Below are 20,577 nucleotides of genomic sequence, written 5' to 3'. Positions count from 1 at the left end.
AAAAGAAAAGTTTTTCTGCCACTAATAAGGGAGCTTAAAAAAGCACAGTTTAAAACATACCTTCTGTTTCCTGCCAAGCTAAAAATCTTCCTTCCTGATGGTCCTAAAATTTTTGATGACTTAGACTCTGCTTTACTGTTTATCAAAAAAAAATAAGATTTTGGATAAAATAGAGGAAATGGAATGGGCTAGTCCTTCATTAAAGAGACTGGCAACTGAAACTTCGTGGAAGACTTCAGAGAAGAAGAAGAGACTAAAAAACAAATGATTTGTTCTGTTTTTTTTTTTCTTTTTTTTTTCTCTCATCATTTTACTTCATTATTAATCTTTTTAAATATAGTTCCTGCATTTCCAGAAAGCCACAAATATTCTGAAAAAGATTTAATCAAAGTTATTCTCTGTGTGCAAAGAAATGTTTTGTTTCATAACCAGTCAAAATATCTGAGGAACTAATAACAAGCTATTATTCAATTTGTTTCTCTTTCTGAAAAAGAGGAGTAAGGTCAGTAATTTGATACATTTTTTTTTTCTTTTTTTCTCCTTTTCTTCTTTTCTTTGTTTAAACAATGACATTCTATTTAGATTATGTAGTGGGTAAAGGGTGGGGGAGGGCAGGAGAGAAGAGTAATGAAAATATGATAAATGGAATAATAACATATTTATTCCTTGTAACAAGTTTATATGTTCTTCAAATGCTATTCCTAATTATACTTTCTTGATTATACTGCTTATGCTTGTTTGTAAATAATCTGTCATGCTTTAACTAATAATAATTAGAACTAAATAATAGTAAATAATATGTTTTATTTTTAACTCTATTAATATAAACAGTAAGTAATATTCCATTGTATATACTTCTTATAGCTTTCTCTTACATTTTTATTTCTGCTTTACACTCTTTTATTTTCTACTCTCTTTTTCTTTTCTTTATTCTTTCTCTTTATTTTTTTCTCATATTAATATATAGAAATGCTTTTGATCATATAGACACAGTAAATAATAAGATTTGCATAAAAATTGAGTTGGGACAAAAATATTGAGTTTTATTACTTATTAATAACTTTGGGCTTAATTTCACTTACATAGAGGCTGTAATAACCTGTAAAATACATCACAAAGGTTTTGTCATGTTTAGATGCATTTACACTGCTAAATGAATGTTTGTCACTAGTTTTTAACAAGTTTCCCGCCAAAATGTTAAGGGAGACAATCTGGGATGTGGGCTACCTCATGAACAGTGTCCTCAAGTTGTTTTAAAAGCTTCAACTCTCAGAATTCTCACAGAGAAGCTGAAAGCAGTCAATTTGACCTTTGACCCAGATATCACACTGACACATCACAGATTCAGGAGGAACACTCTACCAGGAAGTAGAACTGATGCAAATGCGACTATGTGAAGGAAAAATGAACTCTTTAACATTTAAATGTGAGTCATTTTATATAATTACTTAAATATCTATGTTATAATTCATAAAATATGTCAGTTATAATGATTTTAAATGATGCAGTTTCTTGTAGTAAGTAAATGTTTTATTTTAGAAGGCATAGAAAATGAAACATGTATTCAAGTGTTTTTGAAAATCTACTTGACTGCAGCATACTAATCTGTGTTAAAAACTTATGTTCCAAACATATACATTACTATAACTCATTTAATTCATCTGATTGACAAGCATAAATAACTTTATAACTCTATTCTGGAAGAAATTGTCATGTGATATATTTTAAAGCAGTAGTATAGACATACAAAATACAGATGGCTTTTTTTACAATAATGCAAGTGTTTCTGAGAATTTGCATAACTATGCAGTATGATTTATAACAATTTCTATAAATATAATATTTTATTCTATTGACAATAATGAGTATGAGTAAAATGCTCATATACAAGCAATTCAAGGTTTTTTTGGAAGCTGTTGACTGCATTTACATGACAGAAAATAGATGCATCTTAATATATGTAATGTCTGAACCATATTAGCCAAATTTTTGATTTAAATGAATGTTAGAACTTATTTTTACATACTTTGAATAAATCAATATGTAAATATGCCTTCCTTTTTTTTTCTCTCTCTCTCTTTCTTTCACTCTCTCTCCCTCTGCTATTTGAATACAAGTGTATTATATTACATAGATGTAGATAGTAGTATGAATAGTTTTTAAAAAAAAAAAAAGTTTATTTTAGTTTATATGATGCTGTTTTATCAAATGTGTAGTCTTGTCTTGCTAGATAATTGAATTGAAAGCTGTTAATTTAAGTTAAATATAACCAGTATTAAATTGATAAGGTGGTAGCTGAGGTACTGCTGCTTAGGGTAGGGGGTTAACTTGAGTGGTAAATACTACTCTAAGTTGGAGTTTTTAACTTCAGGCTGGATGCAAGGTTTAATCCTTACATTATTTTCACTTGTTCATTGTTATATGTATATAGTTTTGACATCCACAATATATTTTGTACACTCATTGTCACTACAAACAAAATTGAATCCTATACAAAATCCCATAAGAGATTCAATAAATACAGCTATATTTAAAGGTACACCTAAAGGAGGAGATGTAACATTACTTATGTTGTTATTTGTTATTTTGATCATAAGATTCTTAAGTTTAAAAATGCCAAATGACATCTTTAAAAGGAATTTCTTTAAACATTAATGGATTGAATAATCCGTGTAAAAGGGCAAGCCTAATAAGATACATTAAATTACATAAGGCCAACTTAGTCTTCCTGCAAGAAACCCATCTCTTGAAAAAAGATATTGATAAACTAGCCACAAACAAATATACAGTATTGGTTAGTTCAGAGCACACTCAGAAAAAAAGAGGAGTGGCTATTTTATGGAATAAAAGTATGCCCATTCCTAAAACCATTAAGTCTTATCAGGATGACAAAGGAATGTTTTGTATGGTTACAGTACAAATTAATGGGAAAACTTACACTTTAATTAATGTATATTGGATACCTGGAATTGGTATTAATACAGTGAAACATCATCTTGATAAGATCATGCCCCGGATTCATGAACCTTGCGCCAGGCGCCAGCATAGCGTCGGCGTTATAACGCCAAATATGGCTGCTGAGCGATTCAGGTATGAATGAATTCCACGTGCACTACCGGCGTGCGCCGGACCGTCTCCGCCCCCGGTGTAGGTATGCAAAACACACTGTGTGCGGTATTGCACCATGCAAATGAGGGCAAATAGCGATCCATGAAGTGGCGCAGGCGTAGCGTAAGGGCACGGCAATGTAAACCAAAAAAAACGGTTTACATTTACCCAAACATGACCGAGGAGTAACGGAAGGCTGTCAAAGTCAGGTATCATATAGGTGCAATATGCCAATGTGGAAAGGCACCGAGAATGTCCAAAGAAAATATGCACAAAATGTAAAAAATGACATAAATGGCACGTACGTAGAAAGAACAGCAGACCCCCGGGATATGTGCACAGAAGTTGCAAAGCAATGAAATAATATGACAATGTCCTAAAAGAGCAGTATAACACACATCAGCTGCACAGCCACCACACACCATAGTATGTATGTAAAGCTTCAACCCCAGCGCAATGGTTGTCAAGGAGTGGTGGCGGTGCCGTAACCATGTATTAGTAGTCAATTCCATGCAAATGAGGCAGATAATAGTGAATCGCAAAAACGGCGCCGGTGTAAGGATGGAGCAAACGGCGTAGCGGTACTACACCGAGGAGTGGCCTACACGAGATACATGTCAACCACAGAGGGGTGTGCCACATTTGGAGGAAGGATATTGGAGGTCAGCAAATCTGGGCTGTACAATGCACATCACAGCATCAGGACTGGCGTGTTAGGAAATAGATGCGCTGAGAGTACATAATGCGCGCACAGATGCATGTGCACGAGGATGACTACGTTCCCTAAACCAGTCATGTGACGGCCTCCCCGTCAACAACCACGGATATAGGAAGGTAATGCGGAGAATACGAGGAAATGCGGAAGCAGTGTAAATGGAACCGTAATGAGCAATCAACACCAATCAATCCAGGAAGGGCAAACGGCGGCAGCTGATAACTCTGCATGCAGACTCCTGCATAACGGGAAAGGGGAGGCATATGAATGCAAAGATAGTAGGGGATGTAGCAGAAATGCAAAGAGCAAATAACCGAAATAGCACAGCCAAGTACAGAGGTAGCATAACTGCGGCTGCAGATAAAATGCATCATATGCCATGTGCCTGCAGGATGCAGTAATGTAAGATGCAAAGCCAAGGCAATGCAGGCAACTGTAATGTAATACTACAGGCAGTACCGTTGCAGTTGCAACCGTAAAACCATGGAAATAAGCCATGGATACGGCTGCACAGACACACCCAATGACATCACCGGGTATACAGCACAACAGTATTAAGTGTGAATGCACACAACACACAGCGCGATTTCCCAAACGCCGCACCGTAGGGTGTAAACAGACGGGGAACTTTTAATATGTATATGATGGGCGCCGCTGTGGCCGTGATGCATAGGTATGTGGCAGAGACAGACGGAGTTGTGGAGGGTGGTGCCGACAACTACCGTAGGCTTCACAGGAGAAGGAGAGTGTTCAGACCAAGGGTGACCTACCAGGGGCTGCGAGACCTGGAGATAGTAGAGCGCTACAGGGTGGACAGGGACACGTTACAGCAAATAGTGGAGCTGTGCCGGCCGTGCCTGAGAACAAGAGACAACAGAGGGGAGCCCATCCCAGTGGACACCAAGGTATGTGTGAGCTTGCGAATACTGGCTACAGGTACCTTTCAAAGGCCAACCGGGGACATAATGGGCATCTCACAGGCATCAGCATCCAGGGTACTACACCAGTTCCTGGATGCCATGTTACCACATGCCCATGAGCACATAAATTTCCCCACATCTCAGGAGGAGTTGGCTAGCAATATGCGCCGCTTCCACCGTGTGGCACAATACCCAGAGGTCCTGGGTGCGATAGACTGTACGCACATAGAAATTAAGTCACCACCCGGGGAGCAGGGTAGACGCTACATAAACCGCAAGGGATACCCCTCCATCAATTGCCAGGTCGTGTGCAATGCGCAGGGCATTATCATGGATGTGTGTGCTGGCAGCCCTGGAAGCTACCACGACTCCCATATCTGGCATGCCTCACAGCTGTATCAGGTATTCGCCAGGGGGGACATCACACAAGGTCACCTTGTGGGGGATGCTGGCTATGCACTGGAGCCGTGGTTGATGACACCCATCAGAAATGCACACACACACATGCAAGAACGCCATAATGAGGCACACGCACAAACAAGAATAATCATAGAGCGTGTGTTCGGGATGTTGAAATCACGGTTCCGGTGCTTGGATACATCCGATGGAGCCTTGCAGTACTCTCCAGGCACAAGTGCCCACATATTCATAGTATGTTGTATGCTACACAATATGATTCTGCGGAAACAGCTGCTGCAGGGACATAATGCCGGAGGGCCACCAAGCCCGCCACAACTGCCAGGGCAAGCACAGGCACAGGGCGTTCAGCGCCATGGACACACTGAGCCAGCCCCAGTAGGTAGACAGAGGCGTACCCAATATGCCTACGCCCTGGCAAAGAGGGAACGCATAGCACATACTTTGACAGTGTAGGCCCCATGGACTGACACCTCCTGACCTGCACACACAGTAAAATGGACGCCACACAAACATGTCCGCCCGTAATGTGTACAGTATGTGCGGACGTATGTGTGACTCCAACAAAGGCACCGCCCAAACACTGCACACCCAATAGCCAGCAGAGCATGGAACGCCAACACCTCACCGCACGCCGGTTCTACAGCACACGGCGTAGCCGTATGCTGCCACTATCGCCGCAAGTCGACCACATATGTACTCATGTGCATACACAGATACGGAAATAGATATCAGTACACATGTAGAAATATATGTACGCATACACAGATATAAAGTACAACAGGGTAATATGGAACCCAGGGATGCAAGTTCACAGATAAGTAAGACGCGAAATCACCACATAGTAAACAAAGTGTCCGACAACCCGATCATCCGGGAGGGTGGGCAGAGCAGGTAACGCCAGCCATGGAAATGTCAACCTGCATCAATACATATCCGCGTGTCGGGATGGTCACCAGTCCACGGTACAGTAACGGGATATGTGCGTGTCATATCCATAGGATATGAGTGCGGAGATACACGCTGCCACCGGCGATGCGGCCAACGTACGTATTGTGTTCAACCGTCGGTGCGAAAGCGGCAAGCATACCAGTGAAGTGTACGACATTATGAGGAACGTACCTCATTTGGGGTGTAAAACAGTTCATGTTCCTCGCAGTTCCTCAAAGTTCCACATTGAAAATGTCTGTCAAACATCCATTGTTAGGAATGTATATAAATGACATCCTGGTAAATAGAATGTAATCATAGTAATCCATTAAAGGTTCTTCACTGTAAGTAAATCAGCATATTATAATCAACCTATGACCTACTTAGTTGAAGTTGTCACTATGCCATTACTATGTGTTCCACATTATGCCCATTTGTTTCACATTACTAATGTGTGTGTTCCTCACTCAGGAAATAGAAGGTTGAGAGCCATGGCGGCAATATGTGTATGTGTGAGGTGAGGTTGTCGTGTGTTCCGCTGTGTGTGTGTAATGTGTGTGCCACTGTAAAATGTGTATGTAGATGACATGTCACAGGTGGAGTGTAATAACATGCGTAGGCATACAGTACAGGAACCATAGGTGTATGTACAGCAGTACCCACAAAGCAGTACTGACATCTCCTCAGTGGCTATGCACGTGGCGACGTAAAACGATGCAAAGCAGAAATGTCCCAGAATGTCCCACAGGGCCATAGCCAACAGGAGATGCAAAGGACGCATGTACAAACCATGACCGTATGTATGGCGGCCATAAGGTACACTCAACACGGTCCGTCGGCAATGTTACACAGCATCAGGCATGTACGTCGAAAATACGAATGTGCTATCCCGGCACCGATCGGGAACACTTACGGTCCCGTAAATACCGCTGTGTGTTCCACGACCGTGAAGTAAGCAAGCAGCACAGGAATAGGAGGCTACCGGTAGCATACAGGCCATCCCAAGTATAGGACCACATTCACCGTAACTATCAGCGACAAAATGCCAATGGATAGTAGGCACGGACGAACATCCGCAGATATATAACCCATGTGAAGGAGGAATACGTGCAGGAAGCACACATGCAGGCGATACCGACAGCACACGACATCAACAAAACAAACATTCCCGGAACAACAGACAGGTAACCTGCAGCCCCCCAAGCAGGGATGGAGCACACACACAAGCATATCCCGTATGTATAAATGCAAGACTCACACCCCGTACCCCTTACCCACATCCGCAGATATACCCCATCGCACATATCAAAGGGATAACAGCTAAAACCGTAGCAAAAACATACAGGCAGTCAATGACAGCGGCATACCCACAACAAGCTCGTGGGAAACACTAGCAGCGGCTGATGCATCCTTGCATCCGTTGTGTACAGGAATATAACAGCTATGTTACACATCTGAATGCACAACGCCATCGACAGCCGCCGCCAGGACACGGACACCCACATGTCGAACAGAATACCATACCCAACACACACAATCCACGGCTAACACCACAGCGAAATGTACCCGACACCACACATAGCGGATGCAGTCACACAAACATGATACAATACATACCATCCTCACGAAGGTATTGCAAATAACCAACGGCCACACGAGGAAAGAACCATGTCCTAGTGCCGACGCGTAACGAACGAAAGGAGGGGGATCACCGGTGATATGCGCATAAGTACACACCGAGGAACAGCTATTGGCCTGATCAACCCACATGCCTCAGGTGACGAATATAAGGAAGACTCCCTGGATATTCAAACCGTATGTTCATACCGAACAAATAAGGAACAGTAAAGGACTAACAAGTCAATACAGAAGAACGCAGAACCAAAGGCCGGAAAGGTATGTCGAACCCACGACATGTACTGGTGTGTAACGCACGATAGGTATGACGAATCTGTACAGTATGTGAACGGTGTGTGTAGGTAAAGATACCTGTCCATCAGGCAGAGAGAGGTGAAGGTTGGTTATGTAATGCTAAGCCGCGCAGCATACCAACGACTGTGGACAACGTGTGCAGAGCAGTGGGACAACATGTACACACCCGGGATAACCCCAGGTTAGGCTTGCCACCTTTTCAAATGGCAAAAGTGGGACATCTTCGGGACACACATCAGATGTTACAGGTGGACACATACCCATGGTCAGTACAAAGGGTAGAACTGTACTCATTTGCCTAAATAAAAGCGTAGTCTTGTAGCAGTTAAGTTGCTTATTGTGTGTCTTGTAACATTTAGGAATGTACATACATAAATAACTATGTTATGCAACTCTTACATAAAATGGGACATAATTATGTCCTACAATCTCAGGACATTTGCCATTTGTAATATGTTTTGTCAGGACACAACTGCCCAAAGAGGCACTGTCCCTTGCAAAGTGGCACAGGTGGTAACCCTACCCCAGGTCTGCCATAGGGGTTGCAAACACAGAACAATGCCACCACCCACGCTGATGCTGGCAGTGGATATCCAACAATGAAGTGCCACAGCAGGGGATAGGACATGTATGTATAGTGTCCCAGCACACATGTGCATGGGCATATACCGTCGATGTCATACGGAATGTGCGCACGACGTGCACGTATCCCACGCAGTAGGGGTGACTATGTCAGTTATGTGTAATGCAAAGCTGTCATGATGGATATGTTCAGAAATCATAGACAGTATCACAGGCACAGCATGCATGATGGAGGGATGGCCTAATGTTATGTACATACACAAGATATGTATGGCCTGCACATATGGGACAATGTAGTAGCAGAATAGGTACCCGAAATGGAGGGAACAGCAAGTAACCATGTCCAAACGTTCCGTAGCAGGTGCAATGTGTGCCACAATGATGTCCAGCAGGGCCGTGTGTAAACACATGTGCAATGTACACAGTAGCGACACCCCCCCCATGGTAGTGTCCACTGAACGGCAGAAGTGGATGTCAACTGTTATGTCTATACAGTACGTCCGCTGTGGTGGTACCATGGGTTTGTGTCACCCTACCAGCAAGGGAGCTATCACATGACTAGTGACACAGTGTGCCCCTGTGGGATGTGCACAGGACCTATGTCCCACAGCACAGTGTGTGTCCAGTCTGTGGATGTCACACAGACGCCCGGGCCGAGAAATGTGGCATGTGTGCACACATGCAGGACTGCTCCTCCCACCCTGCCCACTGCAAACGCCATGTAGGAGTACTACATGCATCAGTACTGTGGAGAACATGGCCCATGGCAGAGTAGACTACACCCCTGTGTTAGTGGCATGCAGGTGAGTACAGATGTGTTACATGACTGTCATTTGCATATGTAAACTGTCTGAGCCAGGTAGAGATCACAGCATGACTATACTGAGACATGTAACGTTGTATCCATTGTGTAAGGTACACCACACATGTGTTATTGTAACATGGCCTGCGTGTACATGTGTGTATGGCACAGGTACAAGGGCACCCAAGGTATCAGCTAGACATACGGTCCAGAAATGCGTGGTCCTGCACATGTGTACCCATGCCATGGTGGAATATGGCAACCACAGCACCATGTGGGGCATGTGTGTGTACATCAACCATGTACAACGTGATATGCCTGTATAGGGACAGTATCCATGTGATACACACCGCATGACTGTCAGTATGCAAAGGTGATGTGTATGCACTATGTGTGATGTAACTGATGCAATGATATCTACATGATATATCTGCCACACTGACACCTGTATGGGTGTCAGCAACATGAGTAGGATGAGCTAGAATGCTGCCAGGTATGTAGAAGTGGTATATGTAGGCATGTACAGTACTGTGTGACAGCAGGTAGTGTACATATGCAAATACTGAGCATGAGGGGCCACATGTCTGAGGACTGTGCAATGTCACACGTCCCTGACTTGTTGTAGTTAGCATGATATGCCTGCACCACTGTGTGAACTGTACAGAAGGCACATGGCGTAACATCCCGAGACATAGGGTACGATGTGATGCTGGATGTGTACATTGGCAATAGCATAAAGTGGAATGGTGCTGAAGGGCAAAGAGCGGAGTATGTCTGATGTGATACCCTCTGTACCACCCCAACCACCCATGCAATAGTATGACAGGTGGCCAGCATGGGATGTGGTGTGCTGTTGCGCACAGAAGCCCAACAAGGGTGCCAGTAAAGGCATGCAGGTAGTCAATGAGTGTGTGAAGCATGTATGTCAAGATGTGGCCCAGTGCCATACTGAATGGCCCAGTCATGGGTGTAGAGATGCAGCCCCATACGTGCAATGCAGTACCATCCATGTGTAGTGTGATAGATGTGGTAGTGTGGTGGTCAGGGTACACAACGAACATGAATGGGCTAGCAGTCACTGCAGTGTGCTGCTGCAGAGACATGTAACAGCCAGGTTGGCGGGATACAACAACTATGGCGGTTTGAGGTGACATTGGGACTGTGTTCCCGGACATAACATGTGCATGGCAGTACTATGTATGTGTCCACAGGGTTAATACAATGTCCAGCCAAGGATTGGAACCCTGTACTGAGTGAGAGTGTGTATTGTTGGTAGGTACCCCACTGGCAGGCACGATGCCAGCAACATCTGTGTTGGCAATGCCTGCATGACTGTGGTATGCTGCATTGAATGTGGATGTAGTCAAACAGCAGAGACATACCACCACACTGCGTGAGGGCCCACACTGCAATGTCTGGCAGTCATGTGTAGGTAGCTAGCTGTGGAGTATGTCATGCACCATGAGGACACACCATGACTGTCAAGTGACACACAACACACAGGTGAACATAACTACCGTGCAACAGCCTGCACATGTGCCCATACAGCACGTGTGCATGGAACAGGAATACCACTGTGGCGTCTGTGAAAAGGCCAGTACCACCATGTCTCAGTGTGGAATAGCATGGTCCCTACCAGTGTGTAAATGTAGCAGAAGTGCACTGTGATCAGTGTTGGCATAGGCACGTAGACTGTCCATCGTATGGGGTGCCATGCCATCAACTACCTCTGTCAGTGGATGTCAGTAATACCGGCTGTAGTGTGTATGTACCATGCATGCTGCTATGGTTGTGTGTTTAGGGTGTGGCTAGCAGGGATGAGAAGCATGGATGTTCAGCAAACAGAGGGGGGAGGTGTGTAGGCCTAGCACACAGACACATGGAGGTGTGGTGCATGCTGAGGGCAGTGTAGGTATGGTATGTGTCGTGTAATGTGTCACCCAGCTATGCGTACTGCATGGCCAAGCATGTGTGGGTACATGGGAGTCCATACTAGGGAAGGGCGTGTTGCTGTCAATACATAGCAGTAGCAACTGTCCTAGGTACAATGTACAGTATGCCAACACGACCGGCATGTAACCTGTGGTGTACAGTGTATTCCCTGTTGCGTGTCACAATGTGCGTAGCAGTCACGAACATGGGTATCTGAACATGGATTACCTATGATGCAATGTGTCATGGGAATATGCAGTATGTGAGTAAATCACGGTGTGGTGTGGGAACCACCCACCCGTGTGTGTTGCAGTCCAGGTATGTGCCTGGGAGGTATGATCTGTGTACAATCTGGACTGGCAGGTGTGCCGTGTAGGGCATGGAGGCAGGTCCCAGGCACTGCAGATAAATGACATGTGTGCTGTACTGTGTGTGCAGTGCTTGTGTACAGCACAGTGGAGGGTGTAAGCATTGTCACACATCACTGCATGCTGTGCCTACCTGTGACAGCCCTGCCGGAGACAGACATGTGACACCACTGCACAGGCAGCATAGCATGTGAAGATGTACATGTGGGATGCACACCTTAGGCAGATGTCCACAGGTCATGTGTGCCACGGTAGTGTGGTTGAACATGACTATCAGACTGGACAAACACCACATGCCGGCATAACTACAGTATGACCATAGTCAACAGTCCCAGTGACAGAGTAGGCCAATGTACACTGTCCCTGCGTGCAGACCACTGGCTACTGGACACCTGGCTAGACACACACCTGGAGGTTAATTCACCATTGAGCCATCACATGTCCCAGTCCATGTGGGCCGTACAATGTCATCACAGGGTGGTCACAATAGCAGGTGGCAAGGCAGACACGGTGTACCAGGTGATGTGTCATGTGTGCATATGTCGGCTAGCACAGCCGTTCACATGTCTGCAACATACTGGTGCACGATGTATACTGTTACATGATGAATGGAACTGCACTGTCACCCACAACAGGGCCATCTGACACAGGTGTGTTGTGACTGGTGTAACCCATGTTTGCACAGGATACACACTGCTGTTGTAGGCAGCCATGCTGGTGGCTACCAGTGATATATGCAGTGGTCATACAGACATACCGTACACAGTGTTCATGCAGGAATGTCCATTGTTGTGGACGATGTGCTGCTATGTGAATGTAGGTGTGTGTTGTGAATGTTACACATCCAGAAGACACCATCTGGTGCAGTCATGGTTGTCAACACCAGTACACACATCCACAGCAGTCAGAACCCAGTCCTGACAATGTGTGTCAGTCACCCTTGTACTGTGTGACATATGTGCACATGGCGGAACACCTCCCACTGTCATCTAAGCTGGCTACATGATGGCTGGAATGTGCTGTAGAAATGTACAATGCTGGTAGCCCAATGACGTACCTGGAATCAGACACAGTACGCTATGTCAGCCATGTAAACCATGCACAACAATGACCGCCCAACAGACACAAACAATGCATTGACACATGGAACATGTGCACATGACAACCCCCAATGAGGTATGTTGCACATATTGATGTACAATTGTCATCTATGGCCATAGCATGGATGCAGACACACATACTCCACAGGTAGTACCATGTGATGTAGGTAGGGGGGCATTGCTCGTGTACATGTCACAGTAGCTGTACACACACATGTCCTGCATAGCCGTCATGTAGGGGTAGCTGTGGTATGTGAGTACTGGACATGCCCGTACAAATGACCATGTCCCACAGGAGATGTGTTAGGTGTGTACCACATGTGACGTGCTGACAACAACCTGCGATGTGTACGGCTGCCGGTGTACCTGTGTGACATTGTCTGTGAAGGGTGCAAAGGCATATAGTATCGTATTGCATGTACACAAGCCCCACATAGGTGCATAGCCTGAACATACAGTACAAGCAGTGTGTGGGATGATCCACTATACGGTCTTGCATCACCATTGAGGGCTGTACATCCTGTGTGGGGCATATCCTCACCATGTGTGATGGGCAGAACTGTCAGACATCCCCCCCTAGTATGTATGGTGCATGGCTGTTTAACAGTGGCCAGGTGTGTGAACACCTGGGACTGGTGGCGTAGTGTGTTGTGCCATGGGTAATGTTCCCAGGCTATGTATGGGTGGTTCATGTCACCCAATACGGTGCTGTTGTGAGAGCATGCCCACTCACCAGTGTCCTCCGGACATCTGTGAAGGTATCCTGTGTTTGGGAGGGTTGTCTGTAGCATGCAACAAACGGTAGGCCAGTCCTACACATGTTTAATTGCACCTAGACATTCCCCGCAGCAACGGCCACGTCTGTGGCATGGCCGGGTTGCTGTTGTGTGGCTGGACACACAGGACGGTCCGCATTCCGCCACCCATACCGTCGCACCATGTGTATGCATGTCTGCTCTGTGCCGACTCTAAGTGTCTGAGCATGCCCAGTAGGCAGCTGTGTAGATAGACACACAGCACAGTGCACACCGCGCCCGTCTGCAGTTATACCCCGGGTGCATGCCTGTATCCCCTACGCAACGGCCACGTCTGTGGCATGGCCAGGTTTCTGTTGTGTGGCTGGACACACACGACGGTCCACATTCCGCCACCCATGCCGTCGCACCATGTGTATGCATGTCTGCTCTGTGCCGAGTCTAAGTGTCTGAGCATGCCCAGTAGGCAGTGATGTACTGATCAGTAGTTACTTGTTATTCCCGACTGCAGCACTAACGTGTTAGTGTACGGCGACCTTGGGATGGTAACAGACTGCGTGACTGCGCACTCTGTCCTAACACCCGATCGGGCGCATTGCCTCTGCAAATGATACCACTCACGTAGGGGTATGCCTCCTGACAGTGCTCTGCTCAGTAAACTCGGTAGCGCGTTCTGTAAATGCTTCATACTGTAGTGTGTTCATGTAGATAGGCGTCGGTTCGTCCCCCGTCCCATCCGTGTGTGTGTGTGTGTCTGTGTGTGTGTGTTTCCAGCTGCCTCTGCGACTGATCATGCTTTTAGACGCTCCGCAACACATGCCTTGGCTATTGCCAACTATTGTCTTGCGGGTGACGTCAGCAGCCTACAAGTATGCCTCTGACAGCGCTCTGTTCAGTAAAGTCGGTAGCGTTCTGTAAATGCTTCATACTGTAGTGTGTTCATGTAGATAGGCGTAGGTTCATCCCCGTCCCTTCCGTGTGTGTGTGTCTCTGTGTGTGTGTGTTTCCAGCTGCCTCTGCGACTGATTATGCTTTTAGACGCCCGCACACATGCCTTGGCTATTGCCAACTATTGTCTTGGGTGACGTCAGCAGCCTACAAGTATGCCTCTGACAGGGCTCTGTTCAGTAAAGTCGGTAGCGCGTTCTGTAAATGCTTCATACTGTAGTGTGTTCATGTAGATAGGCGTAGGTTCGTCCCCGTCCCTTCCGTGTGTGTGTGTCTCTGTGTGTGTGTTTCCAGCTGCCTCTGCGACTGATTATGCTTTTAGACGCTCCGCAACACATGCCTTGGCTATTGCCAACTATTGTCTTGCGGGTGACGTCAGCAGCCTACAAGTATGCCTCTGACAGCGCTCTGTTCAGTAAAGTCGGTAGCGCGTTCTGTAAATGCTTCATACTGTAGTGTGTTCATGTAGATAGGCGTAGGTTCGTCCCCGTCCCTTCCGTGTGTGTGTGTCTGTGTGTGTGTGTGTTTCCAGCTGCCTCTGCGACTGATTATGCTTTTAGACGCTCCGCAACACATGCCTTGGCTATTGCTAGCTATTGTCTTGCGGGTGACGTCAGCAGCCTACAAGTATGCCTCTGACAGCACTCTGTTCAGTAAAGTCGGTAGCGCATTCTGTAAATGCTTCATACTGTAGTGTGTTCATGTAGATAGGTGTAGGTTCGTCCCCCGTCCCTTCCGTGTGTGTGTGTCTGTGTGTGTGTGTGTTTCCAGCTGCCTCTGCGACTGATTATGCTTTTAGACGCTCCGCAACACATGCCTTGGCTATTGCCAGCTATTGTCTTGCGGGTGACGTCAGCAGCCTACAAGTATGCCTCTGACAGTGCTCTGTTCAGTAAAGTCGGTAGCGCGTTCTGTAAATGCTTCATACTGTAGTGTGTTCATGTAGATAGGCGTAGGTTCGTCCCCGTCCCTTCCGTGTGTGTGTGTCTCTGTGTGTGTGTGTTTCCAGCTGCCTCTGCGACTGATTATGCTTTTAGACGCTCCGCAACACATGCCTTGGCTATTGCTAGCTATTGTCTTGCGGGTGACGTCAGCAGCCTACAAGTATGCCTCTGACAGCGCTCTGTTCAGTAAAGTCGGTAGCGCGTTCTGTAAATGCTTCATACTGTAGTGTGTTCATGTAGATAGGCGTAGGTTCGTCCCCCGTCCCTTCCGTGTGTGTGTGTCTGTGTGTGTGTGTGTTTCCAGCTGCCTCTGCGACTGATTATGCTTTTAGACGCTCCGCAACACATGCCTTGGCTATTGCCAGCTATTGTCTTGCGGGTGACGTCAGCAGCCTACAAGTATGCCTCTGACAGCGCTCTGTTCAGTAAAGTCGGTAGCGCGTTCTGTAAATGCTTCATACTGTAGTGTGTTCATGTAGATAGGCGTAGGTTCGTCCCCCGTCCCTTCCGTGTGTGTGTGTCTCTGTGTGTGTGTGTTTCCAGCTGCCTCTGCGACTGATTATGCTTTTAGACGCTCCGCAACACATGCCTTGGCTATTGCCAACTATTGTCTTGCGGGTGACGTCACCAGCCTACAAGTATGCCTCTGACAGCGCTCACGTCAGTTAACTCGGTAGCGCGTTCTGTGAATGCTTCATACTGTACTGAGTTTATGTAGATAGGCGTAGGTTCATCTCCCGTCCCTTCCGTGTGTGTGTGTGTTTCCGTTGCTTTCGCAAATACAACTGAATAAGCAAATCCTTTAAGTGTTCACAATCAACAGTGTGATATTTAAAATCATGTTAAGACTCACATTGTTGATTGTGAACATTCTTAGACATAGCTGTTATTCTGCACTTTGTGGAAACAACGAAAACGTTGCATGTTGTAATGAACTGTTTAAATGTTACGAAGACTTGTGTTGTGTCGAACTACGGGACTATTCTTGCTGCAGGTTGCTGGTTTGTTTGTGTTTCATAGTACAATATCATGTAATACGTGTGTTCATAGTATGCTTTCTGTGATGTTGACATGTGTGTGTTTCGTTAGCAGTACGTCCCTGCTTTCTATGCTGTGGCTAAATCTCCATTGCTCGCATAGACAGTGACAACTGGAAGTGTAAGGGTGGACATTTAAAGCCTGGATACTTCCATGTTATGTGTAAGTCTCACGGGGCCAACGGGTGATAGCGCAAACATGTCTATGAAGTACCTTTGGATACCATATGCGACCTGTCGTGGACAAAATGTTTAAGTTGACTGTTCCATCTACCTATGTGTGACATGGTTTGTGGCCATAGGGTGCCAGCAAGTCTTCCCTGTTCATTGGGTGTTTGCCATGGTCTATTGACATCACTCCTATTAATTCACCGAAGGATGTCTTTCATTGTTGGCAACGCCATAGTTTGACCTTCGTATGTCATTCCCAGCAGACGTGGAGATTGTGCCATTGGTATGTTTACACAGGTGACCCATCTGTTCCACTGTATGGAAGCGTGTGATCCCCATAGATGTGCTGGCAGATTGAGTGCTGTGTACGCCGGTATCTGCCCATCGGTCTGGCTTTGAATGGGGAGTGTCTACTGTAGACCCTATCTGTATTCCCTGGGTTATGCCTTGCAACAGCTGTGGGATTCCCCCAGGTTTGCAGCTATGGGTGCCATCTTGGCCGTACGGTTGTCCATCCATGGGAACTGCCTACTGGACACTAGTATCGGGCTGTCAACATTTCACAGCTGCATTCTCCATTTCCGGTGGATGATCGGTATTAGTATTGCGGAGTAACGCATATGCCATGGACACGTCCCGCACACGGGGCGGGACAACGAATCATCTGCCAATCCACACCGACACCCATTTTTGCATACCCACGATCCCATGTCTGCAACCCTCGACAGTACCCCTTGCACACCCTTCATGTGTGCGGAAATGGGATGTGAACGTACGTGTATGGACGCAGCAGCCTGGGGAGTTCTATTCATATGTCCTGCATTTCATGGATGGCTGTCATCACCCTTGAAGACGCTTGTGGTGCATATATCTACCTGTGCCGTAGTCACAGCTGTCACCTCTTCCGGTTCACACTATGTTGCCCACACTTACTTAAGGAGTAATTTTTGGGTCCTGCAATGGACACCGATGTGCATATGTAAAGTTTAGAACATGTTGGACTGTGTCCATTCGGCCAGTGGGTTTGACTGCCGCCGTATGTTCCCCAGTCCCGGATGTCTGTCCGCCTACCCATATTATGTAGTGCTACGGAACCCGTGTCCTTCCACAATTTACCCATATGGTGTTACTGTAGTACTGCAGGTTGGCAACTGCTTTAGATAATCCTCAGAGGTACCATTGTGAACTATCCGCCACTGTATTGTCATTATAACACAGCCGGTACATGTAGAACCTATTTATTCATGACAGTATGTTGTTTATGTGTAGGAACGCCATATCTTAACGATAGTATGACCTTCCTAGTTGACGTTGTTGGTGTGCCATTAATATGTGTTCCACAGGTCGCACGTATGTTCCGCAGAGTGGAAGCGGGTGATCCCCACATACTTGATAGCACCTTGGCTGCTGTGTACGCTGGGATTCGCACGGCAGGATGGATGTCTACGGGGTGTATCTACTGTTGTTTCCATCTGTATGTCCTGTGTCATGCCTTACTACGGCTGTGTGATTCCACCAGGTTTGCTATTATGGGTGCCATCTTGTCCGTACGTTTGTCCATCCTTGGGAAATGCCTACTGGACACTGATGTAGGGCTGAACACATTTCACACCTGCCTTTAGCATTACCCAATGGATGCTTTGCATCCTTACTGGGGACTAAGGCACGTCCTGTACCCGCAGCCCTCCCACGGGGCGGGACAACGGATTATCTGCCAAACAACACCGAGCCCCATTTTGCATACCCAGGATACCATGGCTGCAACCCCCCACGGTACGCATGACACATCCTTCATGTGTGCGGAACTGGTATATGGACGCACATGTATGGACACGGCAGTCTGGGGACCTCTGTTCATATGTCCTGCATGTCATGGGCAGGTATCATCAACCTTAAACACGCTGGTGGTGCATATGTCTAGCTGTGCCGTACTCACGGTTAGTACTCTGATTGGCTGATCCCAATGGATAACGGAGCAAACGCCGTAATTTTTGGAGTCCTACAATGGACACCGATGTGCATTTGTAAAGTGTAGAACGTGTTGGACTGTCACCATCTGGCCAGTGGTATTGACTGCCGCTGTATGTTCCCCAATCATGGATGTCTGCTTGACTACCCATCGTTTGTATGACATGGCCTATCTATATCCACGTGCCAGTATGCGGAAATACAGCAAACCTTGCGTCCTGCCCATCGTCATAAACGACATTATGGAACATATATCGGCAAAAACAGACACTGTCAAATACGATAGACTCCACAGTGAAAGGATACTGAGCTCTTTCACCTACTAACATGGGGCATCGTCGGAGTACGGAATGCATGACATAGCCGTCCCTTATACACTTCCTTCAGAGTCGGTTTAAAGCGAAATAATCAATAAACCTGCTCATAGTTAGGTGGACAGTGCTCCAAGTCTTGGTTATAACGTGACATATACATATCAGTGTTGCATGCCTTACTTCATGGAAACAATAATACGGCAACAATGTGTTAATATATATACAATATTGGTAAATACAATCAGTATCCTGACACATAGTTGATAATTGTTGTGAGTGCACCTTAGAATGTAGTGTGTTGATCAGGATATTGGATATCAATGTGTATAATAGTAGCATTACGATAACAAAGCATGGAATCAATAAGTACTATTTAAGCACATATTTTACAATTATGAATGTAAATGTGTGGAGGAGACATCCGTAACCATCCCTGGTTCCACTGGATCACACACGCACACGCACACTCGCATGTCCGGATTGTGGGTTACGCGCAGGCGCACATGCATATCCGTAGTCCGTTTATATATGTTTACAGTGTCTGTGTGGTTACGTGTTTTGCGTTACTTGTGACTATTCCGGTAACATATGTCTGATCCGGTTGACGGACGTGTGCAGAAAGCACTTACAGCTTTATATATGTAACAGTCTTTGCAGCATGGACGCTTTACGTACACGTGCACATCTATATGTTCTATAGTCGTAATTCAAACGTGACTGCATTCACGTTTGACGGTTACTGTGACCAGTGCACGTTAGCTGTTCGTTGTCATTAATATGCATACCCATGGTACCTATGTACATTTACATATCCCCCCCCCGCACACACGCACGTCACAGGCATCCATTCTCCAGCTGGGAAAGGTGCGGTACTGCATGTTGAACATTCCTAATTCCCCCTCGCTCATGGCCCAGGATGCATATGTCGTCACCGCAGGGCTGTTCAGATGACAGCTGCTTATATCCCATACGCATACAGGCCTTCGGTTGTCAGGGTGTTGCTGTGGTGCTTTGGGTTTGGTCTTGTCCGCCCACTGTACGGGACTGCCCTGACCCTGTACGAATGTTAGATGAGTCACATGGGCACGTTTTGTCCGTGTCCATGGTACCATGTCACGGCCCCCCCCCAATTATTCGTAACCGTGTGCGCCGAATGGACGGTGTACCCGTTGTAGATCTTGTTATACTAATTGCACACGGTCTGGTCGAACTGACCAATTTCCATTACTAACACTCCGTATGTATGGCCTGTGTCGCAATATTACAAGGGTTTACCATTGCGTGACGACTTTCACTGAGCCACAGACATGTCCGTTGCTTTGTTTGGCCCGGTTCCGCTGTGCTACACACATTTAACATGGCGGAACAGGTTGAACAGCTCAGCCACGAGGACATCGGGTTGTCCGTCGCTGTCTATTATTGAATGTCTATGTGGAGTTTGTTTCACAAAGCGAGACAATGTCGACATTGTTAACGGACATCTCGCGCAGTACGTCCGCACCGCAGGTGACGTATGTCTGCCTTTGGGCGGCGAACAGGCATTATGCTGTGCCATTATGTCTGGGGATATATGGTTTCCTGACATAGATGATATGCCATACTAGCAATGACCCTAGCAATGACCCGCGTTTGGG

The sequence above is a fragment of the Protopterus annectens genome, chromosome 8.part0 (assembly GCF_019279795.1).
Source record: "Protopterus annectens isolate FY-2018-M chromosome 8.part0, PAN1.0, whole genome shotgun sequence".
In the NCBI taxonomy this organism is placed as follows: Eukaryota; Metazoa; Chordata; order Ceratodontiformes; family Protopteridae; genus Protopterus; species Protopterus annectens.
Note: the sequence above shows the minus strand (reverse complement) of the source record.